This window comes from Schistocerca serialis, chromosome 2, assembly GCF_023864345.2.
Source record: "Schistocerca serialis cubense isolate TAMUIC-IGC-003099 chromosome 2, iqSchSeri2.2, whole genome shotgun sequence".
Classification (NCBI taxonomy): domain Eukaryota; kingdom Metazoa; phylum Arthropoda; class Insecta; order Orthoptera; family Acrididae; genus Schistocerca; species Schistocerca serialis.
The window spans coordinates 1,088,792,595-1,088,815,138 of NC_064639.1; the positions used below are offsets into that span (position 1 = coordinate 1,088,792,595).

Sequence of the window (22,544 nt, forward strand, 5' to 3'; positions counted from 1 at the left end):
CGGTCTGCCGCTGTGGTTGCCTGGTTGCTGCCCGCAGTGGGGATGAGACCTCACCTGTGGTTGATTGGGAGGTCGTTCCAAGGCGTGGCAGGCAGCGAAAGACGTCCCTGGAGGCTGATCAGAAAGCCTCCCTGGTGTGTCTGACAAACAGGTTTCAGGTACTGTCTCTGGCTGAGCCAGATGCAGCTGCCTGTCCTGTTTCAGAGGATGATTCTCAGCCTTCAAGGTCTGGGCAATCGCAGAGGGTGGGCTTATTGGTAGTTGGGAGCTCCAATGTTAGGCGCGTAATGGGGCCCCTTAGGGATATGGCGGCTAAGGTGGGGAAGAAATTCAGTGTGCACTCCGTGTGCATTCCGGGTGGAGTCATTCCTGATGTGGAAAGGGTCCTTCCGGATGCCATGAAGAGCACAGGGTGCAGCCAGCTGCAGGTGGTGACACATGTCGGCACTAATGACGTGTGTCACTTTGGATCTGAGGAAATTCTCTCTGGATTCCAGCGGCTATCTGATTTGGTGAAGGCTGCCGGTCTTGCTTACGAGATGAAGGCAGAGCTCACCATCTGCAGAATCATTGACAGAACCGACTGCGGACCTTTGGTGCAGAGCCAGGTGGAGGGTCTGAATCAGAGGCTCAGACGGTTTTGCGACCGTGTTGGCTGCAGATTCCTTGACTTGCGCCATAGGGTGGTGGGGTTTCGGGTTCTGCTGAATAGGTCACGAGTTCACTACACTGAGCTGGCGGCTACACGGGTAGCGGAGGCTGTGTGGCGTGGACTGGGCGGTTTTTTAGGTTAGAAGGCCTCGGGAAATTACGGGGTGGGCTGCAATCTCAAGGGGTGCATGGCAAATACAGGACGTGCTTGGATCAAGGAACAGTCGGAATTGTAGTTGTAAATTGTTGTAGTTGTGCTAGGAAAGTCCCTGAGATTCAAGCGCTAATAGAAAGCACAGAATCTTAAATCGTTATAGGTACAAAAAGCTGGCTAAAGCCTGAAATAAGTTCTGCAGAAATTTTTACGAAGTCTCAGACGGTGTTCAGGAAAGATAGATTAGGCAGAATTGGTGGTGGAGCGTTTGTGACTGTCAGAAGGGGTTTATCTTGTAGTGAAGTCGAAGCAGATACTCCGTGCGAATTGGTATGGGTGGAGGTTATACGTAACAGCCAAACTAAGTTAATAATTGGCTCCTTCTACCAACCCCCAGACTCCGATGATACAGTTGCTGAACAGTTCAGAGAAAATTTGAGTCTCGTAACAAATAAATACCCCACTTATACGGTTATAGTTGGTGGGGACGTCAACCTTCCCTCGATATGTTGGCAAAAATACTTGTTCAAAACCGGTGGTAGGCAGAAAACATCTTCCGAGATTGTCCTAAATGCTTTCTTCGAAAATTATTTCGAGCAGTTAGTCCACGAACCCACGCGAATTGTAAATGGTTGCGAAAAAACACTTGACCTCTTAGCCACAAACAATCCAGAGCTAATAGAGAGCATCATGACTGACACAGGGATTAGTGATCACAAGGTCGTTGTAGTTAGGCTCAATACCGTTTCTTCCAAATCCACCAGAAACAAACACAAAATAATTTTATTAAAAAAAGCGGATAAACTGTCACTAGAAGCCTTCCTAAGAGACAATCACCATTCCTTCCGAACTGACTATGCAAATGTAGACGAGATGTGGCTCAAATTCAAAGATATAGTAGCAACAGCAATTGAGAAATTCATACCTCATAAGTTGGTAAGGGAGGGAACTGATCCCCCATGGTACACAAAACAGGTCCGAACGCTGTTGCAGAGGCAACGGAAAAAGCATGCGAAGTTCAGAAGAACCCGAAATCCCGAAGATTGGCTAAAATTTGCAGACGCGCGAAATTTGGTACGGACTTCAATGCGAGATGCCTTTAATAGGTTCCACAACGAAACATTGTCTCGAAATTTGGTAGAAAATCCGAAGAAATTCTGGTCGTATGTAAAGTACACAAGCGGCAAGACGCAGTCAATACCTTCGCTGCGCAGTGCCGATGGTACTGTTACCGACGACTGTGCCGCTAAAGCGGAGTTATCGAACGCAGTTTTCCGAAATTCCTTCACCAGGGAAGACGAATGGAATATTCCAGAATTTGAAACACGAACAGCTGCTAGCATGAGTTTCTTAGAAGTAGATGCCTTAGGGCAAATCGCTTGATACGGGCAAGTCTTCAGGTCCAGATTGTATACCGATTAGGTTCCTTTCAGATTACGCTGATACAATAGCTCCCTACTTAGCAAATATATACAACCGTTCGCTCACTGATAGTTCTGTACCTACAGATTGGAAAATTGCGCAGCTCGCACCAGTGTTTAAGAAGAGTAGTAGGAGTAATCCATCGAACTACAGACCTATATCATTGACGTCGGTTTGCAGTAGGGTTTTGGAGCATATAATGTATTCAGACATTATGAATCACCTCGAAGGGAACTATCTATTGATGCGTAATCAGCATGGTTTCAGAAAACATCGTTCTTGTGCAACGCAGCTAGCTCTTTATTCGCACGAAGTAATGGCCGCTATCGACAGGGGATCTCAAGTTGATTCCGTCTTTCTGGATTTCCGGACAGCTTTTGACACCGTTCCTCACAAGCGACTTCTAATCAAGCTCGGGCCTATGGGGTATCGTCTCAGTTGTGCGACTGGATTCGTGATTTCCTGTCAGGAAGGTCGCAGTTCGTAGTAATAGACGGCAAATCATCTAGTAAAACTGAAGTGATATCAGATGTTCCCCGGGGAAGCGTCCTGGGACCTCTGCTGTTCCTGATCTATATAAATGACCTGGGTGACAATCTGAGCAGTTCTCTTAGTTTGTAATGATGCTGTAATTTACCGTCTAGTAAGGTCATCCGAAGACCAGTATCAGTTACAAAGCGATTTAGAAAAGATTGCTGTATGGTGTGGCAGGTGGCAGTTGACGCTAAATAACGAAAAGTGTGAGGTGATCCACATGAGTTCCAAAAGAAATCCGTTGGAATTCGATTACTCGATCAATAGTACAATTCTCAAGGCTGTCAATTCAACTAAGTACTTGGTGTTAAAATCACGAACAACTTCAGTTGGAAAGACCACATAGATAATACAGTGGGGAAGGCGAGTCAAAGGTTGCGTTTCATTGGGAGGACACTTAGAAGATGCAACAAGTCCACTAAAGAGACAGCTTACACTACACTCGTTCGTCCTCTGTTAGAATATTGCTGTGCGGTGTGGGATCCTTACCAGGTGGGATTGACGGAGGACATCGAAAGGGTGCAAAAAAGGGCAGCTCGTTTTGTATTATCACGTAATAGGGGAGAGAGTGTGGCAGAAATGATACGCGGGTTGGGATGGAAGTCATTAAAGCAAAGACGTTATTCGTCGCGGCGATATCTGTTTACGAAATTTCAGTCACCAACTTTCTCTTCCTAATACAAAAATATTTTGTTGAGCCCAAACTACATAGGTAGGAAAGATCATGAAAATAAAATAAGAGAAATCAGAACTCGAACAGAAAAGTTTAGGCGTTCGTTTTTCCCGCACGCTGTTCGGGAGTGGAATGGTAGAGAGATAGTATGATTGTGCTTCGATGAACCCTCTGCCAAGCACTTAAATGTGAATTGCAGAGTAATCATGTAGCTGTAGATATAGATGTAGATGTAGACTCTTCCTGCAGATCTAACAGCGACCCGCCTGCAAAAAGTGATTGTTCAGGCGTTTGACAGATGGTCACCTTAATGAGTCTCAACGATGTATATTCCTCAGTGAATGTGGAACAAGAATTGAAAGGTCGTCAATGAAATGAAAAATCACACCGACATCAAATAAGGTACTCTGAAAGTGCTGTCTGTGATCCTTCCAGTGGATGAGTGTGTTAATGTTGCGTCCTCCAAGGTGCTATGCGGCAGGAATAGGCTGTTTTCTGGCACTGGGTTTGCCATCTCCGTTCTCTATCATTACGAACAGCGTAAACATAGTATTATTCACGAATTCACCACTCACTTACAACACAACATTCACACACGAAGAAAGGAAAACGTGCTCGGAGACAATCTACCCCTTCGTGGTCCTCTAGGCAACAATACTGCCGTAGGGTGCACGCAGAAAGAAAATGGGTTACCTGCGTAGTGGAGGTAAGTGTGAGGCAGCTTGAACCTAAGCCTATAATGTCCCCTTGTTATTTAACGGGGCAGCATGCAACAGCAACGGTACCGATTGGCGCGGACACGCAGTAGGCTCCGAGCACGACTGTATGAGACATACTTTGCCAGCGTCAGTGCCGCTGGTGGGTGACACACCGCCCTGAAGAAATTTTCTCAAACAATTTTCCATATCTGTTTGGTGAATAAATTTGATTTTTTCATACCTTATAGATCTATACGTCAGCAGCCCCAGATCTAAGATATTTCAGAACCGGGGAAAAAGCCTGATAGTAGCACCCCGCTCTCCCTCCACCTCAAGCGTTTGAGATAAGACGTCAAAATTTTTAAAAAAACTGGCGTGCCACGGCTCCTCGTACAGCATTATTTTATCGCACCTCACTGTATTTCACTCTCTGGAATTCAAATGTATATATTTTGTAATGGACGCCATCGAACGTAAATTCGGGACAATGGAAATTAAAATGTGCTGTCGTGACTCTCCTGCTCACAGTCGGCCGTTTTAACATCCTACCCCTCTTCAATCAAACCTCACAATTAATACTGAGTGGGATTATTTGTAACCGGGAGAATAAGAACTCTTCAGAAAATTTGCATTCTTTCTTGCCTATTAGCTAATAATTTTCTGTTTTGTGTGACGTAAAGTTAAATATAGTAAACATAAAATCAGTAAAGACAAGAGACAAGCGAGACAGTACACATTTCTTGAATTCTTAGGTCCCAGCATTTTTTCTCTCTAATCTTGCTACAGCTTTACTCGGCGTGCTTTCCCTTCTGCGAAAGAATCTACTACCTCATTAAAGTTCGTCAAACGTTTTGCTACAAGAAAAATCAAAATGTCGTTTTCTCATACTGAAAATGCTGTTAATAAATAGTACGCAAGACTGATGTCGTTTCTCCATTGCATGACGTCTATTTTGTCACTGCCTCCAAGATAAAACGAAATTTACCTCATTTACATAAATAACACGACACAACATAAGTCACGAAGTACTAATATCAAATGCCTGTTAGGCCTAGTACAAGCAAAATGTTTTATTGGGTTAGATAGAGCAGCAATCAGTCGTAGAATTAGGTTGCTTTAATATGACATTTATGGTCACAACGCAGATCAGATTTCGACCTGTGTCAGGTCATTATCAATGCAGTGCGGAATTGTAGCAGTTGTTCGTGCTCAAGTGAATTAATGTACAATAATGGTTGAACTGTGTAAGCATTCACCTGAGCACGAACAACAGCTGCAATTCCGCACTGCATTGATAATGACCTGACACAGGCCGAAATCTGATCTTCGTTGTGACCATAAATGTCGTATTAAAGCAACCTAATTCTACGACTGATTGCTGCTCTGTCTAACCCAATATAACCACAGTCGTTGCGTGCACCCACCCCATGGAGGGCAACCTGATAAAAATGTTTTATGTTAGTAAACAGTTTCACATTTGATTAATATGCCGCAGTTTCTGGAGCATGAGACCGAAAAGTAGTAGTACGAAATTTTTATATAAATTTGGAATCGTCATGTTCTCCCATATAATCTGTGTGATGTTCCAGTTTCTTATCCTTCCTCGTTCTAAAAATCTTGTCATCATTAATTCTGTATCTATTCCTGTTATTGTGTAAACTTGGTCCCCGTTTAATTTCACTAACCCTGCCAGAATCACCGGTTTAAGTTATCCCGCATTTATTCTACGGTTAGGTGTTAACACATGTTCGTACAATGCGTTTTCCGCGCTATTCCGAAAACAGATCTTAAGCGGCCGCTAACCGGGAATTGTACGATTGGCCCTGAGTAGTGTAGTGATGGTGCAAAAAATTTATTTCAAAATTTATTTTTCTTGGATACATCGAGAAAATAATACGTAATCCATCTTACCTGTTATTCTTGTTAGTCGTTTATTTCCACTCTGGTGGTCTGAATCTGTGGATTTCGCTAATAATTATAGCGACGTTGATCATTCGTACACCCAATCAACCACGTAAACAAACAACGACTGGCATTCACACGTTCGAGTTTATTCGGCCCAGCTCGTGTAGAAGGTCCACTTTTATCTGCGGGAAAGTTTTTTATTTCTGGATGCGACGGGGATTCCCCTGGCAGAGAAGTTCCGTATACAATGAACGCACTCAGAAATAAGCTTATGATTCGTTCAGATATATACTTAGAATGTGATCAAAAATGTTCAAAAGCAACAGGACTGCGTTTCAGAATCATATGAATAATCGATAGACCAACGTGCACTGGATGCTACACTCTTTGCCAAACAAGGATTTTCTATTGAAGAATATGAATTTGGTGCCCCCTGAAACCCCCGCCCGGGATAGATACCCCGGTCCTGTACGTCAACTACATTCGAAAGTGACCATTATTTCTTTCATTGTCATAGCTATCGTGATAGTTCACATTTAAGTAAGGCAATGCGCGATAATCGAAAATATGGCAGTGAAAAATAGAGGTCGCTATGATTTTGCGTTTCGTGTATATTACATCATCGAATTTAGTTAACATATTGAATTATTCTCTAGATTTCGGTGGAGGTCTCCATCTACAGTCTTGAGAAAATCGATTTTTTCAGCGCACTAAGTTCCGATCGAGCGTGCCAGCTATGAAGCCAGAGTGAACTATTTGGATCGCAGCTCACCATTGGGAACGAATAATGTACCACACGATCGTCTCGATCAGGCAGAATGGTCACATATCATTGGCACTGATACGACCTGGCAGAGTAGCTATGGAGTTCTATGTCTACCCAGATCATCACTTAATGACCGCCATGTGCATTCTTGTAGTTTAAACTTGGTGGGAAGTGGGAAACATTGTGAAACAAGAGTAATTCGCCCAAATGACGTACTTCTATTGCTTCATAGTCCTGGTTTTATGAGTTGGCACACCTTATTTATCATTCATTTCCGTGTCGGGTCAGCATTTCCAAAAAATAGCAGCTGCGATAGCTTTGTCATTTCCTTCGTAAACATCTTGTATTGTGTACGGGTTGTCCAGGAGGGCGCATACAAGTAGGTGGCTTGGATCTTTCTTTTTCAGCCCCGCAGTCGCAAGAGGTGTCTGCGCTCACTGGAAGGATTCCCCATTTCTTCAGGTTGGTCTTGCATCGGGGGACGCCCACTCTTAGGCGCTTGAGGGACCTCCAAACAGGGTATTATAGGCTTGCGCCAGGGGAGCTAGTTCTTGTTTTGGTGAGACGTCTACGGGCAGTGGGCTCTTCCGTGTCGCAAGACGAATTGCCTCTGGTGCTCCCTCCAGTGGCGCAGTCCTACCAAGGAAACTCCTGCGGAATTTAAGGCGTGATCTTGCTGCCTGATGACCATACAGATTATGTCGACGTCATTCTCCTGCTTTGTTCTCTCACTGTCTGCAGCTGTGGCCCTCCGGATGTTGGGTGGGGCTGTTCCAACAATCGGATACAATTTCTGCGCTGGTGCTGGCGTCAGGCATCCTTGGACGATCCTTGCAGTATCGTTGAACGCAATATCGACTTGCTCAGCACGAGCTGAAGCGTTCCACACTGGAGCAGCATACTCAGCGGCTGATACACAAAGCGCAAGTGCAGAAGTCCTTAGGAGCTGTGGGTTGGCTGCCCAGTTGCTGCCAATATGATTCTTAAGTATCCCTTTGCGAGCAGTGACTTTCTGTTTCACGTTTAGGCATTGCTGCCTGTACGTTAGAACCCTGTCCAGTGTGACACCTAGGTAGACTGGTGTTGGGCAATGTTTCAGTTGGTCTCCTCGCCATGTGATGTCAAGCATTTGCTGCGCTTCCCTACTTCGTAAGTGGAAGCCCACATCGTATTTACGATACGGGCATTTGTATAACTGGTGAGTAGCTCAAGTATTCCAGCTCGCCCTGTAATTCCCTATTTCTGGAACTACCTTTGTGTCGTTTTGATTGTGGCATTCAATTCCGCAGTGACTTCTGTAGCTGTCGTCCTATTACTTTTCCACACAAACCTCCTCATCAATGATTGTCCGTCGTGATCGTTCACCGCACACTTCCCTCGGCGTTGTGACTTAGCGGATGATGTTTTTCCGCTTCCCCTGTATGCGGCATAAATCTGCCATACGGTGCCTCTTGAAACACCAAGCCCTTCGGCTGCCTTGGTTACGGAAGCACATACCACACGAGCGCAAACAATTTGTCCACTTTAGAATTCAGTTACCTCCGGCATAACATACTCACAGCTACACAGAACGCTGTTCTGAACACAACTGACACTTCAACCTATTGAAGACATTCTAAAGATGCCGTTTGTGGTCAAATACAGCAGCGCAACCTGCATTATTGGCTAGCTCCTGCATTTATGTTCAAGCATGCATTTCTCGCGATGTTTACTTATTTTGTCCAACCCCTGTACCATAGTAAGTATGACTATTAATGAAATGGTCGTCACTTCGCCAAGAAGCTGACATATAATTCTGTAAGTAACGCAAAACTCAATTTGTTTCACTGAACGGGTCCCATAAAATCGTGTGAGAAAGACTGCAGAATTATCGGAGCGCGCGGTACATACACTATGTGATCAAAAGTATCCGGACACCCCAAGAAACATACGTTTTTCATATCAGGTGCACTGTGCTGCCACCTGCTGCCAGGTACTCCACATCAGCGACGTCAGTAGTCATTAGACATCGTGAGAGAGCAGAATGCGACGCTCCGCGGAACACAAGGACTTCGAATGTGGTCAGGTGATTGGGTGTCAATTGTTTCATACGTCTGTATGCGAGATTTCTACACTACTAAACATCCCTAGGTGCACTGTTTCCGATGTGATAGTGAAGTGGAAACGAGAAGGGGCACATACAGCACAAAAGCGCACAGGCCGACCTCGTCTGTTGACTGACAGAGACCGCCGACAGTTGAAGAGGGTTGTAACACCACAGCTTAATACTGTAAATAATTTGTATTGATTTATTATGAGTAATACAAAGCATATATTCTTTACTATGTAATGTCTCTGATCTACTTTAAAGAGATGTAAAGGCTTTGTGACATGTTTACTCTTTGCAAGTCAAGTTCTTTGTACTATTTGGAGGAGAGTAGCATTTAATTATGTTTATTTGTGTTGACTTCTTAATATGCTTTAATGACGAGATTTTTTATAATATGTTTGTTGGTAACTACATTGTAACTGGTTCATACATAGAGACTTTGCATTATATATAGAAAAACCCAATGTAGTTCACCTTTGCAACAAAAGCGAGTTGGCGCGCTAGAAAAAGGTGGATGTGGCGCTCGTTTGGACGCCAAACGAGAGAGCACAGTGGGCAGTCGACAGCAAGTAACTGACGAGCGAACAGCGCAGGTGCCGAGTGAGGCTTATAGTATTGCAGGTGGAATGGAATGGCATCGGATTTAATTTGCGGCAGTAAAATGGTGCTCTCGATTTGGGAAAAGCTCTAAAATTATTATTAACAACGCCAAGAAGAGGTAAATAGAGCTTATTATTTGCCAATGGAAAGACCACACAGTCGCCACATACTCGCCACCTCGATTTCGCAACCACTTCGTCACACTCACGAAAGGTCAGAAATGTATTAATGTGTGAACCAGTAATGTTGTGTTTGGTTCTATGGAAATATAATCCTAATGTACAAAAATGTGTTTGAACAAAGTGTCCGTCCTATGCACTTTTCCAAGAAGGATCCTCTCCGATAAGTAATGAAATGCGAGAATGTCTTTTACATAAAAAGCATTAACAATTCTATGGTGCATTTTTTTGACAAAGTTTTATGCCAGTACACTTAACGTGCTGGGCAAGAATTACTTGTCTCTCATACTTGTAACAGTGAGTGTGCATGTTTGAATGTTTTGAAACTTAACTAGAAAATGAACTTAAAATTCAGTTTGGGAAAGAATATTACTTGGAAAAGAGAGTAGTAATGTTTACAGTTTCACAAGTGGTACTATAAAGATTTTGTCTAGAGGTTGTTTGACGTAAAATTTTACTGGAAATTGTCTCTGTTTTGTATAGGTTATTGTCTGGGTGAAGACTGTTAAAATAGTGCAAACTTAATGATCTAAAATTGAAAGAGTAATCCAATCCTACCTTAATGACACATAAATTTGAAAGTGTATACAATTTTGTTGTTGCTATGAAAGGGCTAGTTTGTGGGATCACATTTCTTTTACATCATAACAAAAAGAGTAAATCAGCTTAGTAAGTTTCTGGCTAATGATTATTGAAGTAATCACTGAGAAACAAAGATAGAAGGTGTGTATACTGTGTGTCCTATTCGCTTCTGTATAGTGAATGTGTGTATTAATTGTACTTGACTATTATTATGTGCTTGTCTGGTTAGTGGTTCAAATGGTTCAAATGGCTCTGAGCACTATGGGACTTAACATCTATGGTCATCAGTCCCCTAGAACGTAGAACTACTTAAACCTAACTAACCTAAGGACAGCACACAACACCCAGCCATCACGAGGCAGAGAAAATCCCTGACCCCGCCGGGAATCGAACCCGGGAACCCGGGCGTGGGAAGTGTGTCGTTAGTGAAGGGCAGGTTTAAGCAATATTAGTTAAAAACGAAAGTAATGATTAAAGTAAACAAGAGAAGGGCCCATTTGCAAATCTAGTGACTACTTAACTACTAAAGTGGTAACTACTACTACCCACTGTGTAATTTGTCCATTTGGGTGTGTTCATTGCACTTCATAGTGCATTTAATGAAAGTTCGCCTTGAAGTAGTAAAAATAGGTTCTTGATGAATAATGCTTTTACATTGTTATGCCTAATTAGGCTGGCGACTGTATAACTATTTCATTTAACAGTAATCTCTTACTGTGGCTCCTTGCAAAATTATTTCTTTCTGTCATCTACCTACAGCTACCTACAGTTAATGTTCGATTCCAATTTTCCGTTACATAAGCTCTGTCAAATTTCTAAATTTCTCTCAGATGGTAACATTAACTGCAAGTTTAGGCCACATTTGGCAAATTTACTACCGCTGTAGTGTTATACGTGGCTGCCTTGTGACAAAAATAAACCTTGTTGTCACTAGGTAAACTGCATGTCGGTATAACAAGCGGAGAAGTAGTGTTATAGGATCATAATGTGTAATAGGACGACATCTGTCCAGAAGATCACACAGTAATTCCAAACTGCAACAGGATCCACTGCAAGTACTATGACAGTTAGGTAGGACGTGCGAAAACTTGGATTTCATTGTCGACCGGCTGCTCATAAGCCATGCATCACGCCGGTGAATGCCAAATGCCGGTAAATGCCAAACGACGCCTCGCTTGTTGTAAAGAGCGTAAACACTGGACGATGGAACAGTAGAAAAATGTTGTGTGGAGTGACGAGTCACGGTACAATGTGACGATCTGATGGCAGGGTGTTAGATGGTGAATGCCGGTGAACGTCATCTGCCGGCATGTGTAGTGCTAGCAGTAAAATTCGGAGGCGGTGGTGTTATGGTGTGGTCGTGTTTTTCATGGAGGGGGCTTGCATCCCTTGTTGTTTTGCGTGGCACTATCACAGCAGAGGCCTACATTGGTGTTTGAAGTATCTTCTTACTTCCCACTGTTGAAGAGCACTTCGGGGATGGCGGTTGCATCTTTCAACACAATCGAGCACCTGTTCATAACGCACGGCCTGTGGCGGAGTGGTTACACGACAATAACATCCCTGTAATGGATTGGCGATGTACTTGAGGACAATATTATGGAAATGGAAGAGGATGTAGACGAAGATGAAATTGGAGATAAGATACTGCGTGAAGAGTTTGACAGAGCACTGAAAGACCTGAGTCGAAACAAGGCCCCGGGAATAGACAACATTCCATTAGAACTACTCATGGCTTTGGGAGAGCCAGTCCTGACAAAACTCTACCATCTGGTGAGCAAGATGTATGAGACAGGCGAAATACCCACAGACTTCAAGAACAATATAATAATTCCAATCCCAAAGAAAGCAGGTGTTGACAGATGTGAAAATTACCGAACTATCAGTTTAATAAGTCACAGCTGCAAAATACTAACGCGAATTCTTTACAGACGAATGGAAAAACTAGTAGAAGCGGACCTCGGGGAAGATCAGTTTGGATTCCGTAGAAATGTTGGAACACGTGAGGCAATACTAACCTTACGACTTATCTTAGAAGAAAGATTAAGAAAAGGCAAACCTACGTTTCTAGCATTTGTAGACTTAGAGAAAGCTTTTGACAACGTTAACTGGAATACTCTCTTTCAAATTCTGAAGGTGGCAGGGGTAAAATACAGGGAGCGAAAGGCTATTTACAATTTGTACAGAAACCAGATGGCAGTTACAAGAGTCGAGGGGCATGAAAGGGAAGCAGTGGTTGGGAAAGGAGTGAGACAGGATTGTAGCCTCTCCCCGATGTTATTCAATCTGTATATTGAGCAAACAGTAAAGGAAACAAAAGAAAAATTCGGAGTAGCCATTAAAATTCATGGAGAAGAAGTAAAAACGTTGAGGTTCGCCGATGACATTGTAATTCTGTCAGAGACAGCAAAGGATTTGGAAGAGCTGTTGAACGGAATGGACAGTGGCTTGAAAGGAGGATATAAGATGAACATCAACAAAAGCAAAACGAGGATAATGGAATGTAGTCAAATTAAATCGGGTGATGCTGAGGGGATTAGATTAGGAAATGAGACACTTAAAGTAGTAAAGGAGTTTTGCTATTTAGGGAGTAAAATAACTGATGATGGTCGAAGTAGAGAGGATATAAAATGTAGACTGGCAATGGCAAGGAAATCGTTTCTGAAGAAGAGAAATTTGTTAACATCGAGTATAGATTTAAGTGTCAGGAGGTCGTTTCTGAAAGTATTTGTATGGAGTGTAGCCATGTATGGAAGTGAAACATGGACGATAACCAGTATGGACAAGAAGAGAATAGAAGCTTTCGAAATGTGGTGCTACAGAAGAATGCTGAAGATTAGATGGGTAGATCACATAACTAATGAGGAGGTATTGAATAGGATTGGGGAGAAGAGAAGTTTGTGCCACAACTTGACTAGAAGAAGGGATCGGTTGGTAGGACATGTTTTGAGGCATCAAGGGATCACAAATTTAGCATTGGAGGGCAGCGTGGAGGGTAAAAATCGTAGAGGGAGACCAAGAGATCAATACACTAAGCAGATTCAGAAGGATGTAGGTTGCAGTAGGTACTGGGAGATGAAGAAGCTTGCACAGGATAGAGTAGCATGGAGAGCTGCATCAAACCAGTCTCAGGACTGAAGACCACAACAACAACAATGGATTGGCCTGCACAGAGCCCTGACCTGAACCCTATAGAATACCTTTGGGATTTTTTGGAACGCTGACTTCGTGCCAGGCCTGACCGACCGATATCGATACCTCTCCAAAGTGCAGCACTCCGTGTAGAATGGGCTGCCACTCACCAATAATCCTTCCAGCACCTGACTGAACGTATATGCCGGTGGAAGCTGTTATTAAGGCTAAAGGTGCGCCAACACCGTACTGAATTGCAGCATTATCGATGGAAGGCGCCTGGAACTTGTAAGTCATTTTCAGCCAGGTGTCCGGATACTTCTGACCACGTAGTGTACTATCTGTAATGGAGCCGCCACACCTTGACCAGCGGGCCGACCAGCACTCTTAGTGTGCACTCGTAGGCGCATACCGGTACAACTGTGCTAGACAGAGCGGTGAGTCGAAACGCAGACTGACGGTTTCGTTTGTCAACAATAAATTTTATCACTGACAATGAATACTTGTGGGTGCCCTGTGAAGAGAAACGTGGGTTTTGTTTGTATTCTTACGTTTACGAAGCAAGACGTGGTGGTACGTACCTGTGGTATCCACTCCAGCTGACCTGCCTCGGCGGAACAGGACTGCGTCGTTTTGCGCCGCGCTCCTGTATTTAAGCATCCTCCCACTAGATAGCTCTGCCGTTTTACGCCAGCAATCGTGACGTCATCGTTTCCCGAGCAGAGTTCTCTGCCAAGGCCGAAGCTACAAGACCATGAAAAGTATTCATTTCGATTGACGCATACGCATTGTCAGCGACCGAAATACATTTGGGTTATGAAGTAGCCTTTCATGTTTTACATGAAGCTGGCGATCAAGCCGTGTCAAACTCTCTAGGTGTTTCAGTCTTTCGAGTAACACACTGTTTGCTTCACAGTATCACTTCATCGTGTTTCTTACTTTCACAGTGCTGTAATAATAACCAAACAGCTTCTCCAAAGAGAGCATCTACATCTACATCTACATGGATACTCTGCAAATCACATTTACGTGCCTGGCAGAGGGTTCATCGAACCACCTTCACAATTCTCTATTATTCCAATCTCGTATTGCACGCGGAAAGAATGAACACCTATATCTTTCCGTACGAGCTCTGATTTCCCTTATTTTATCGTGGTGATCGTTCCGCCCTATGTAGGTCGGTCTCAACAAAATATTTTCGCATTCGGAGGAGAAAGTTGCTGATCGGAATTTCGTGAGAAGATTCCGTCGCAACGACAAACGCCTTTCATTTAATGATTCCCAGCCCATATCATGTATCATTTCTGTAACACTCTCTCCCATATTTCGCGATAATACTAAACGTGCTGCCCTTCTTTGAACTTTTTCGACGTACTCCGTCAGTCCTACCTGGTAAGGATCCCACACCGCGCAGCAGTATTCTAAAAGAGGACGGACAAGCGTAGTGTAGGCAGTCTCCTTAGTAAGTCTGTTACATTTTCTAAGCGTCCCGCCAATAAAACGCAGCCTTTAGTTAGCTTTCCCCAAAACATTTTCTATGTGTTCTTTCCAGTTTAAGTTGTTCGTAATTGTAATACCTAGGTATTTAGTTGAATTCACGGCTCTTAGATTAGACTGATTTATCGTGTAACCGAAGTTTAACGAGTTCCTTTTAGCACTCATGTGGATGACCTCATACTTTTCGTTATTTAGGGTCAACTGCCAATTTTGGCACCATTCAGATATTTTTTCTAAATCGTTTTGCAGTTTGTTTTGAGCTTCTGATGACTTTATTAGTCGCTAAACGACAGCGTCATCTCCAGACAACCGAAGACGGCTGCTCAGATTGTCTCCCAAATCGTTTATATAGATAAGGATCAGTAAAGGGAATATAACACAACCTTGGGGAACGCCTGAAATCACTTCTGTTTTAATTGATGACTTTCCGTTAGTTACTACGAACTGTGACCTCTCTGACAGGAAATTGCAAATCCAGTCACATAACTGAGACGATATTCCATAAGCACGCAATTTTACTACGAGCCGCTTGTGTGGTACAGTGTCAAATGCCTTCCGGAAATCCAGGAATACGGAATCCATCTGAAATCCCTTGTCAATAGCACTCAATAGCATGAACACCGTGACGCACTAATTAATTAATTGAAAATGCATTCGAGATTAGCACTCGTCAAGTTTTCGCTTTTCTGTGGTACCTTAAAGGTACTCATTGGAAGCGTTGGTAGTTTTCTTCCTTAAATTCCATGGTCGAAATGAATCTCCATCCCTACCCGATCCCCACTGTGTTGTATCTCTGATAACCTCATTATCGATGGGAGAGTAAGTCCCTAATGCTGTTCTTAGCCCGTACAACAGTGAATTTCTAGAATCAAGATCACGTTTTGCCATTTAAAGTGTATTTATTAAGACCTTCTCTTAGTTACTCAGTTAATTCGGCTTGAAAAACCAATTTCGACTGTTAAACTCTATAAAAAGCACGTTATATTACTGCCACGAAACGGAAACACAGTAATGTGAATGTAACATAATGCAAGGAGAGATGTGCAGAACAAGTTGATAAACACATGAAAACGGTAGTGGAAACACACGATACACTTGCGTTCATAGTTATTTACACTATTCGTGATGCTTTGATGGTTCAAATGGCTCTGAGCACTATGGGACTTGACATCTGAGGGCATCCGTTCCCTTAGAACTTAGACCTACTTAAACCTAAGTAACCTAAGGACATCACACACATCCATGCCCGAGGCAGGATTCGAACCTGCGACCGTAGCGGTCGAGCGGTTCCAGACTGAAGCGCCTAGAACCGCTCTGCCACAACGGCCGGCGATGCTTTGATAATTACTCGGCGCTCTTACAGCGGGAAAAGATGGGCAATGATATGACGTCGACCAAAGAATAATTTTGAGGATTGTCTAACTATTGGAGAGATTGAAACTTCCTGACAGATTAAAACAGTGTGCCGGACCGAGACTCGAACACGGGACTTTCGCCTTTCTATTGGAGAGATTATCCACGTATATTTATGCCTACACGGAAATAAGAACTAATAAAATGAGTATAAACACGAAATTATTTAAATGTGTGGGACTGTAAAGTGTGACTACGGATTCAAAAATTTAAAATTTCAACCCAGAGTATACACGATACAAATAATCCTGCTTTTCACTGTAAAAGCTACGAGTAGAATATTTACAGTGATTTTTGTTAACTATATGCAGAATGAGGCTAAAATTTTCTATTTTGTGCATGAGTTTGATCATTGGTTTTCAAATTTACACATACTTGGATCTCGTCTAGAATATATATTTTCTTTACCTGCGTGATTAAGGGTTAGCTCCTCCTTGTGTTAAGCACTTTAGACTTCTGACACAGCAGGAACTCCCTGGCACACAGCACAGTTATAAATATATTCAGCGAACCATTTCTGAAAAGCATTTAAAGACTTAGTAATCACAGCAATTCTTTACTAAACTCTGTCGTAATGGGGGTGGTATACCCTTGCTTCTCATAGACAATGACTCGTTTCATCAAGCCTGTATTTGAGGGGAGGAGGAAGAATGAGTAGCCAAGACGGAGAGAACTGTACAGTTCAATGAGAAAACTAAGTGCCGCTTTTACAGAGATTGAAGTTCGCTACCTGAAACACCGAGTCCCAATTGTAAAGAGAAACTCTTATTAGTAACAAGAACCACCATATTACTGCGTTTCTATCTGACATTTGTTCACATTCGACCGGATACTCAAAAGCTGTTATGAAGAATTCGTTTCCTACGAGCAACCGAGGACAGCGAAGAACAAACTTAGCTTGTACTTCAAAAGCCCATCGCTGGATGGAGCCATCAGAAAACTAGCGCCCTGGCCATTGCGAAAGCTGATAACTCTAAAAATGCCTTAACACACAGCGGACAGGAACGACAAGATACATGGCAAATCTTCAAAAATAGGGATCCTCATCAGTGTCTAATATGTGATACTGTGCAGAGCCCCAGAGAACCCAGCACTTGCTTTCATTGGCTGATTGCTGCACTCAGTGCAGCTGCGAAGGCCTCCCGTCAGCCACTGCTGATATACGAGGTGCATTCAAGTTCTAAGGCCTCCGATTTTTTTTCTAATTAACTACTCACCCGAAATCGATGTAACTGCCGTTACTTCTCGACGAAATCGCCCTGCAGACGTACACATTTTTCACAACGCTGACGCCATGATTCCATGGCAGCGGCGAAGGCTTCTTTAGGAGTCTGTTTTGACCACTGGAAAATGGCTGAGGCAATAGCAGCACGGCTGGTGAATGTGCGGCCATGGAGAGTGTCTTTCATTGTTGGAAAAAGCCAAAAGTCACTAGGAGCCAGGTCAGGTGAGTAGGGAGTATGAGGAATCACTTCAAAGTTGTTATCACAAAGAAACTGTTGCGTAACGTTAGCTCGATACGCGGGTGCGTTGTCTTGGTGAAACAGCACAGGCGCAGCCCTTCCCGGACGTTTTTGTTGCAGTGCAGGAAGGAATTTGTTCTTCAAAACATTTTCGTAGGATGCACCTGTTACCGTAGTGCCCTTTTGAACGCAATGGGTAAGGATTACGCCCTCGCTGTCCCAGAACATGACACCATCATTTTTTCAGCACTGGCGGTTACCCGAAATTTTTTTGATGGTGGTGAATCTGTGTGCTTCCATTGAGCTGACTGGCGCTTTGTTTCTGGATTGAAAAACGGCATCCACGTCTCATCCATTGTCACAACCGACGAAAAGAAAGTCCCATTCGTGCTGTCGTTGTGCATCAACGTTGCTTGGCAACATGCCACACGGGCAGCTGTGTGGTCGTCCGTCAGCATTTGTGGCACCCACCTGGATGACAGGTCGTCATGCAGGATTGTGTGCACAGAACCCACAGAAATGCCAACTCTGGAGGCGATCTGTTCAACAGTCATTCGGCGATCCCCCAAAACAATTCTCTCCACTTTATCGATCATGTCGTCAGACCGGCTTGTGCGAGCCCGAGGTTGTTTCGGTTTGTTGTCACACAATGTTCTGCCTTCATTAAACTGTCGCACCCACGAACGCACTTTCGACACATCCATAACTCCATCACCACATGTTTCCTTCAACTGTCGAGGAATTTTAATTGGTTTCACACCACGCAAATTCAGAAAACGAATGATTGCACGCTGTTCAAGTAAGGAAAACGTCGCCATTTTAAGTATTTAAAACAGTTCTGATTCTCGCCGCTGGCGGTAAAATTCCATCTGCCGTACGGTACTGCCATCTCTGGGACGTATTGACAATGAACGCGGCCTTATTTTAAAACAATGCGTATGTTTCTATCTCTTTCCAGTCCGGAGAAAAAAAATCGGAGGCCTTAGAACTTGAATGCACCTCATATGTGACGCCTTATGTGCTAAACTGGTCTAATTAATGCTCTCAGTTCTGTAGTATGTAATTTACGTCAGAATTATCCGTATGTCCTGGTGCAGTGGAATGTCTGTCTGTCTCTCTCTCTCTCTCTCTCTCTCTCTCCCTCCCTCTCTCTCTCTCTTCTCTCCCCTCCCCTTCAGTTAACGACCGAGAGCAGCGGCATTTTCGTAGAGTTTTCATTGCTAATAGACAAGCAACAGTGGGTGCAATAACAGGAGAATCAATGCTGGCCGCACGACGAACGTATCCTTCAGGACAGCTCGTCCAAATGTGGCGTTAATGTGTTGTGGCAGCAGACGGCTGACGCGAGTGCCTTTGGTAACAGCACAACATCAAATGCAGAGCCTCTCCTCTGCTCGTCACCATATCGACTGAAACATAGACGACTGGGAAACCGTAGCCTACTCAGGTGAGTCCCGATTTCAGCTGGTAAGAGCTGCTTGTGGGGTTCTTCGAGTGTGCGTAGACTCCACGGAAGCCATTGACCCAAGTTATTAACAAGGCACTGTGCAAGGCTAGAGTTACTCCATAAAGGTGTGAGCTGTGTTTTCCTGGAATGGACTGCGTCCTCTGGAGCAACTGAACCGATCAACGGCTGGAAATAGTTACGTTGGGCTACTTGGAGACCATTTGCAGCTGTTAATCGACTCCAAATTCCCAGACGACAATGGAATTTTTATGAACGACAATATGCCATGTCAGAACGTTCTGGACACTTTGAGCGAATGATTTGGCCACCCACATCACCCGACACGAATCTCACTGTACATTTATGGGACGTAATCCAGGGATCAGTCCGTCCACGAAACCCTGCACCGGCAACATTTCCGCAATTATAGACGGCTTTATAGGCTGCATGGTTCAGTAGTTCTGCTGGGGTCTTCCAACAACTTGATGAGCCCATGCCATCTCGAATTACTGCACCATGGCAGGCAAACGAAGGTCAGATACCGTATTAGTGCATGGTGTTCTGTTACTAAGTTCCCATTTGTTCTTCTGCGATACGCCCTTCACGAAAGTGATGTGCTCGTGAGTTGTAAGACAATGTGTAGATAACTTTGATAGGAAGCGTGGTATTAATACGTCTCTTGTAATTATTGCCTAGCTTCTCATTCGAACGTCAGTGTAATAATGTCCATGTTATTAACCTACTGTCAGACAGTGTTTATGTTAAGGTATGTAAGTGCATATACGGAGAACATAGGTTGGTGTGCAAAATTATGGGACGAAAGTGTCACAATAATGTTTAGACGTGAGTATACTATGCTCAAAGATTTGGATGCGAGTACGCCGATGCAACATTATGTTTTCCCACACCTTAATGGCTTGACCATCAAAGTGACCATGTTCGGCAGTGGCCCTTCATGCATTACGTGATCCCACCTCGCGCCATATGAGGGTACATAATGGACTCAGGAACATTGTCGAACATTGCTTTAGGGTACGTCGCTTTAGTGGTACAAGTGTTATGGTGTGGGGAGGCATAATATTGCTTAGACGTACTGACCTACATATGTTTGAACACGGTACAGTCACAGGTCAAAGTTATTTAGAGACTGCACTCCTTCCACATGTACGTCTTTTCAGGGGGTGTATTCGGCGCTGACTCCATTTTTATAGATGAGAGTGCGCGACCGCTGCAAACAGCTCAGGTGGAAGAGCTTTTGGAATGAGATGATACTCGGGGAATGGTCTGCCCGTCGCCCAGACTTAAATCCCATCGAGCACGTGTGGGAAGCGTGGGGCAGACATATTGCAGCACATCCACATGTACCAACCATCATCCAGCAACTTTGAACAGCAGCGGTGGAAGAGTGGAACGGCCTACCGTAAGAAATCTTTATCTAACTTGTAGCCCGCTTGGGAGCACTTGAAGAGCATGCACTGCTGTCGGCGGTGATTGTCATCACGTTGCCTATTACGAACCATGTCCCGCCTTTTCTAACGTCCAGAAGAAAGTAATAAATCACGTTGACTTCCATGCAATTACTGTCTTACAAACAGAGGTCCAAAGCGGTGGGATCAACTTTTTGAAACTGGACCCTTGTTTGTCAGTAAACGACGAAAAAAAACTTCGGAATTTTGCCTGGTACTTTACATACGTAAAAAGTAGATATCGTGAAGTGTATGGTTGCACAGCATAATTGTTAATATGCAGTGTATACAAGAAAAAGATTTTGGTTTCGAATCTCGTCACTTTATTTGAATTTCTTTATTTTTAAATCTTCTCTGAATTTATTTTCATCATTATATTTATTCACTTAATTAGTTCATACTTTATTTCTTTTCCTTCTATGAAATCATACTAATCATCACATTAACTTTTTCATTTACTCTTATTTTTATTTCTTTCGTTCTTTTTCCACTTGTAACAGTTGTTCGCGTAATTTAAATTATTATTCTGTGTCAATTTCGATTTTATTTCTTCCATTTTATAATCTTATATTTTCTCTCATTTTAATACATTCATTATTGTACTTTGTTGTTGTTGAAATTTCGTTTTACTTATAAAGCCTTCTTTCCTTTAAGTCCTCACCTGCGTTATTGTGTCCACAGTGCAATAAGAATTGATGTTTTTTTTTAATGTTTGCTTAACGATTTCCATATGAAAAATTTATATCTTCTAACGAAAAAAATACATTTCTTACACTAATTCACAGGCAATATAAACATATTATTTCGTCTTTCGTTTTCAACTAACAGGTCCGCTATTTCAAATGTATAAATATTACCATTCATAGATTAAAATAATTAAATTCACAAGCACAAAGATTCCAATAGGAAAAAGAATGATAGGAAGAAATAATGAGAGAAATTGAAACAGTCATACGATGATTAATATGACGTGACAAAAGAATAGAAACAAAAAAAATACATTTAAAGCAAGTAACTGAATAAAAATAATGATCAAAATCATTCTATAATAATATAAAAATAAATAATTTTGTAAGTACCTGATTAGATTCCAATTAACAACCTTTCGCATTTGAAGATTATACTTTAAACGTTACTATGTAAGTAGGCTGTTTAGTTTTTTATGTTGGTAACGCCACGTAGCGCTCTGTATGAAAATCACTGACTGTGCTGTGTGCAGTCTGTGGCTGGTTGGACTCATTGTTGGAATATCCGCTTGTGTAGTGTTGGGCAGTTGGATGGGAGCAGCGCGTAGCGTTGGGCAGTTGAAGGTGAGCCACCAGCAGTGGTGAATGTGGGAAGAGAGATGCTAGAGTTTTGAGAGGTTACTATAAGCGTCTCCCATAAGTCCAACCCCTCGTCCAAGTCGTGGGAGATGGGCAACGGCACAAAGTAAGGGACTGCCTATGGGGGCGATGCACAGCGGGGACTTCGTGTGCCCCAGGACCGCTACGGTAGCTGGGAAGGCTCTATGGGAACCCTGAAACGTGACGGCTAACGGGGCTCTGGTGAAGCTGCGATAGGCCTAGCAAGCCAGTAGTGGATAAATCAACTGCTTTCAAAAAGGGAACATGCCTCGGATCACGGAACGGATTTAAAGGAAACCGACCAAGCAATGGAAAAGGATTACGAGATGGTTTACGACTGGGCACCTTAAACGTAAGGACTCTAACTGGGAAGTTAGAAGAAATTGTAGAAATGATGGAAAGGAGGAAATTGGACATCTTGGGACTTGCTGAGACTAGGTGGAGAGGAGTTGGTGAAAAACCACTAAGTAAAGGATGTAAACTGTACTGGATAGGGAATGAGAGGGGAAGAAATGGAGTGGCAATAG

General features: G+C 43.2%; 1 protein-coding gene across 1 annotated transcript in view; it reads right to left on the minus strand.

Moving 5' to 3' along the window:
* LOC126458534 (serpin B6-like) overlaps positions 1-14,038 on the minus strand; it is a 79,686-nt gene extending 65,648 nt beyond the window's left edge. The window contains exon 1 of the mRNA XM_050095640.1: positions 13,967-14,038. The gene's annotated coding sequence lies outside the window, so the exon portion shown is untranslated. The remainder of the gene's footprint in view (positions 1-13,966) is intronic.
* Between the last annotated feature and the right edge of the window lie 8,506 nt (positions 14,039-22,544).